The sequence below is a fragment of the Crotalus tigris genome, unplaced genomic scaffold (assembly GCF_016545835.1).
Source record: "Crotalus tigris isolate CLP2741 ecotype Arizona unplaced genomic scaffold, ASM1654583v1 scf7180000018127.1262416, whole genome shotgun sequence".
Lineage (NCBI taxonomy): Eukaryota > Metazoa > Chordata > Lepidosauria > Squamata > Viperidae > Crotalus > Crotalus tigris.
Genome location: NW_024096838.1, coordinates 156,733 through 162,732, shown reverse-complemented (window position 1 = coordinate 162,732; position 6,000 = coordinate 156,733). Strand labels below are relative to the sequence as shown.

At 37.8% G+C, this 6,000-nt stretch overlaps 1 pseudogene; it reads right to left on the bottom strand.

The window, feature by feature from the left end:
- Positions 1-334: 334 nt before the first annotated feature.
- Positions 335-6,000, bottom strand: part of LOC120310180 — a 28,710-nt pseudogene continuing 23,044 nt past the window's right edge.

Here is a 6,000-nt window from a genome sequence, read left to right as displayed (position 1 = left end):
GAGGCTTCCACGTGACGCATCCGGGCCGTGGGCGGGCAGTTTGACACCCCTGAGTTAGAGGATCTGATGCTGCACTGTCACCAGATGTTAAATTTTTGAACATTCTTGTCATTTAGACATTTCCCATTTCATCATCTTACAATTAATTATATAATTTCTACTGACAGCTATACAAACCAATTGCTACTAAAATGGCTCTATTCATAAAATATCTTCTTTAGTATCACACTTACTTTGGTCATTTATATTTACCTATAACTTTTGCAAGTCTTTCCTGAATTAAGCCTTTCCCATAGCATGCGTGGAATGATATTTTGCTAAATAAGCCCTATGCTTGCTCTCAAAAATTAAAATTTTATTGGGGATTTGTGCTTTATTATGATTCAATCCAAAAGGGGATAAACATGAAGAAAAAAATATGTTCCCTTATGTATGTGAAATGGCATTGGTGACCTTCAAATGACAGTAGCTACAAAAATCCACGGTTCATAATTAAAACATCACATGCCTAGCATTTGGTTTCCATTAGTAAATTCATCTCTCTTGGGCTTCACATTGTGAAGGTAAGACTGAAAAAAACACTTTCCTAATTCAGTAAATGTAATTAGGAAATGCATATATTTCAAAAACGAAACTGAACATTTAAACAGATGTATATGGAACATGAAACAGATTCTCTGCCAAATGTACCTATATATGGAACATTCGGTCATTGGTTCTCTTGAAGTTTTCCCATATTTCACAGACTTCTACACCTTGTGGATCCTTTTATGGGAGTTAAAATTACTGTTTGTCATAAAACCTTTTCCACACACCATACACTTATAAGGCTTCTCCCCTGTGTGGATCCTTTTATGGATATTAAGATAACTGCTCATAGAAAAACTCTTTCCACATTCCATGCATTTAAAAGGCTTCTCCCCGGTATGTATCCTACTATGGTAAATAAGTTGGGAGTTCTTAGTAAAGCTCCTTCCACACTCCATGCATTTATGTGGCTTTTCCCCTGTGTGGATCTTTTTATGGAAAATAAGGTCACCACTCTTAGGGAAGCTCTTTCCACATTCAATGCATTTATAGGGCTTCTCTCCTGTGTGGATCCTTTTATGAACAGTAAGAGACGAATTTTCACAGAAGCTCTTTCCACACTTTGTGCACTTATATGGCTTTTCCCCTGTATGGATCCAGTAATGGGAAGTAAGAGAAATACTAAAAGTGAAGCTCTTTCCACACTCCACGCATTTATACGGCTTCTCTCCTGTGTGGATCCTTTTATGGGAAGTAAGACCATTGCTATGAGCAAAGGCCTTTCCACACTCCATGCATTTATAGGGCTTCTCACCTGTGTGGATCCTTTTATGGGAAGTAAGACTACTGTTCTTAGTAAAGCTCTTCCCACACTCCATGCATTGATATGGCTTCTCCCCTGTGTGTTTCCTTTTATGCGAAGTAAGTTGACTGCTCTGAATAAAGGTCTTGCCACACTCAGTGCATTGATACGGCTTCTCTCCTGTGTGGATCCTTTTATGACATGTAAGGGAACCGCTCTCTCTGAAACTCTTTCCACACTCTGTGCACTTATACGGCTTCTCCTCTGTATGGATTCGTTTATGGGAGGTAAGATGACTGCTCTTAATAAAGCCCTTTCCACATTCAGGGCATTTATATGGCTTCTCCCCTGTGTGGATCCTGGTATGGGAAATAAAAGAACTCCTTTGACTGAAGCCCTTTCCACACTCCATACAGTTATATGGCCTCTCCCCTGTGTGGATCCAGTTATGGGAAGTAAGATGACTGCTTCTTCTGAAGCTCTTTCCACATTCCAAACATGTATATGGCTTCTCTCCTACATGGATCCTTTTCTGAGATGTAAAGGACTCCTTTTCACAAGAAAGAGTCAATTTTTTTCCATTGCCTCTGCATATTTTACTTTCTCCTTTGGTTTGAGTTGGATCGTGTTCATTCACATCTAATTTGTCTTTGAACAGTTTTACGTTTTTCGTAATGCATTTTTTCTTTATTTTTCCTTGTTGGGCAAGAAAGTCCTGCATTGGAGCATCAATGGAAGAACTTTCCCGATTCCAATTATTTGACTGGTTTCTCTCATGTCTCTCTACTTCCATTTGATTTGCAGGCTTCTCCAGTCTGTCTCCACGAGTCATCCCTCTGAACGGTTCTCGGGAATTTTCATTTTCTTGTCCATTATTATCTTCAAAGAAAGGAGAAATAAAAATGATAATAAGTTAGGGGGGAAAGTTCAAATTGCAGGAAGTTTGAACATAATTAAAAAGAAGCTGCACCAATCTTCTTAGATGCGGCGAAGGCGTTTGAGAATTTGAACTGGACTGTGTTGATTTAAATTTTCGGAAGACATGACCTTTGAAGAGAATTTCCTTAAATGGGTAAAATCGATCTAATCTTTGCATAAAGCACAAAATTTAACAATCCTTGTAAAACACAAAAACAAAACATAAGGATGCCCTTTTTTTTATGCTGCGTGTTGAATTTGGGAGATCCACTGGAGGGTGTAGAAATACCAATGTGGAAAAATTTAAGGAATTTGGCATTTTAATGAGCTTTAATAATTTAAAGATGCTGTTAACAAAAAAGACAAAAATGGAAGGTGAAATAAAATTGATGGGAAAAGTTGGTTTTAAAACTGAGAAATTAAAATCAACAAGTTCAGTATTATTATGACCAATATGAACTGATAAAGGAGAATATTTGTACCTCGGTGTTGTAATATTAGTGCTGATGATGTTATCTAGTATGGATAATGAAACATCTGCAAGAAAACAACCAAGCTCAGAGAGCATCAAGGACTGTATGTTATTTCAAAACAATTCTTTTAAAATATGGAGTAAAAGAGGGATATGTTAAGCTAGGAGAAAATGCGTACGTCATTGTTACAAAGAATTTCCATGATAAAAATTAATGTTGGCCTAGAATAATATTTCTGTTTCAAATACCTTTTTAGACAACTGATGTGTCATTTAAACCAGATAGGTCCAACCTGCACCTCGCAGGCCACATGTGGGCGTGGACAGCTAGTAATGCGGCCCCATAAGATATAAAAATATTTTTTAAAAAGTTTGTTATTTATATACATTAATTATATATTTCATAGGTGAACCAAGACAATTTCTCTTCACTTAATGCAGACCAGGGAAGCCAAAAGATTAAACAGTGGCAGAATAATAGACATAGACTTTTATGGCAAGGAAAAAAGCCACAGATTGAGTATCAAATTCTCCAAGATGCAAAGGAAAGAAGACCTGGTGTGTGCTTTCGATGAAAGAATGTGGGTTGCTGAGCAATAAAAGAATTTTAGAATTTAAAAAGCATGACCTAAGATTTGGATGGCATGGGTGTTGGGTAATGTTGACTTTTAAAACAATGATCTTAGAAGTGCCATATTGAGAATATGGAACAGATGCAAATCCAGACTGTGCCATTACTGCTCTCAACATAATAAGCATTTTACAGAAGAGAAGCAATCAGCAAAGATAATGAATAACATGTCAAGAGCCATTAGAACTTGAGCAAGGGGGATATCAAATGAAATCAAGAGAGCAATTGATGGCAGAAGGATATAGCTGTCGCTGGTTTTCAAACTGTCATCAGAAAGATTCAAGGTAGATAAAAGGACCTATGGTATTCAACAACCTAAGACAGAATTTGAATCTTGGTTGTGTAGAAAGGATGAACATGTAATTGCTAAAACCTATAAACAGTTAAAGAATGTATGATAAAATCGACAAAGAAGTTTTTCAAAATATACCGATGTAACAAAATATGTGGTTGAAAGGAGTGAAATTTACATTATGTTACAACCTAAAAGGCAACTTTTATAAACTGATGTAATACAAAAATTTTCAGAAGTGTATAAAGATACCTGACACTTATACTGGAAATGTGGGCAACATCAAGACTGTCACGTTTTGGTGGACAGGTAAAAAAGGCAGAAAATTTTGGATTCAAATACAGAGAACTTTAAAGATAAATATCCAACTGAAATCAGAACACTTTGTTAGTGCTAACGAACAGGCAGCTGGAAAACAGCCATAGAAGATTGCTTCTTACTTCACATGATAACTGCAGTGAGACTATTATAACCCCAAAGCTGGAAGGACTCTACTATAACTACAATGGTGGATGGTTGATGGAGATGACAGAATTATCAAAGATGACTAAATGACCTCTTTGATTAGAGGAAACACCGTATAGTGATTAATGATTGGAAACCCCTGATGGACGTCTTGCTAAAAAAAAAGAAAAAAATGAACTTCTGATCTATGTTTGAAGATTGGAAAGGAACCATTATGTAAGAGAAAACTATTATGTAAACTTAGAGAAAGAAGCTAAATTTTAACATTTCTTACTTTTTCTGTTCTTCTGTTTCCTTTTTGCATTTTATTATACTTTTTTAAAATTCATTTATCACCTTATTCTACCTTCATTTCCTCTTCAAAACTTGTATTGTTTTTGGTCCTATAAATTTGATAAAATTATAATAAAAAAGACACAGTTGATATCATCTAATTACAGAACGTCTTCCCAAATATTCTGGGTGGACAGTAGCAAGCCCTTACCCAGAGAGGCCACGTTCCTATGATTTTCCACCATGACTTCCCAATGCAGCATTTTTTGGTCAGGATCCAGTCGAGACCACTCCTCCTCAGAGAAATACACAGCCACCTCTTCAAAGGACACATGGCCCTCCTGAACAAGGAAAAACACAACAGAATAAGACCAGGGTAATTTACAAGATCTGTCTTATTGTTTAAATCGTTGCAAGCACAGATATACATTTTCAGTGCCATTCAGTGAAAGGAACCCCAGCTTCCTTCTGGATTGATCTGTCTGTCTATCTGTCTATCATCAAGACTTTCTGCATCTGGAGAGAATAAACTGGCAGATGGGCCTTGGAAAGCCCACTTCTCAGGGACTCCAATCCATTTAGCATTTCATTAAGAACCTTAATGAAAAGCCTTTTTGAAATGGTATTGTGCCAATGTGATTATTTCAGTTATTACTGAGCAGTCTGGCACAATTGCATGTCACAGAATTTCTAAAATGATCACTCTCTACTTAACAGATGCTCACACCATGATAGCCTTATTTTTTTTTTTTACGCTTCTCTTACTTGAGTTGTAAGTTCAATGATTGTTTCAGTTCCAGCATAATAAGCAGGCGTTATCTTCATTCTATTTTTCACTGCATGGGAGACAGAATTTTAACATCCATAATTAACAAAATAGGACTAGATATTCTACAGAAGAGAAGATGGAAGAGAAAATAAGTCAGCTGGGATTTCTCTAGGGAATGAGAGAACCTTCAATTACCTCCTGAAGTATCCTGACTTGGATCTTCCTGGGAGATCCTCCGCCAAATCATCTCCTGAAGAGGATTTGATGGATTCCGTCTTCCCTCGGGACCTCTGATCTTCACAACAGACTTGAAATAGGAGAAAGGAGAAAAAAAAAAAAGATTTAATGAACACTCCAGAACAGGGGTCCCCAACCCCCGGTCTGTGGACCAGTACCGGGCCATTGCATGTCAGTAACCGGTCCGCACAAACAAAGCCCCATTCATGGGATGCAGGCAGCCCACAAAACCATGCCCCCTCTGGTCCACGGAAAAACCACGGAACTGTTCCCTGGTGCCCAAAAGGTTGGGGACTGCTCCAGAACATTAAGTTGATTCCTGTTCTCTGAATGCAAACCTGAAAATCTCCAATATCCATCAGTGAGTCTGAATGAGACACAAATGAAACAATGTCCTACAAAAATTAGGAAACGGTCTCCATGTAATTTAAATGCCAGAGAAGTCTCAGAGGGAGGGGTGAAGAATTCAAACACATTCTTTATTTCCCCTTTTGGGCTCCCACCTGAAACTTGACCTGCTCCTTTTGTTCCTCCACCTGACTCAAAAGGAAGGCTTCCAACAGAGCCACCGCCTGGGAGCTGGTTTCTGCTCCACACTCCCGCACCCAGCTCT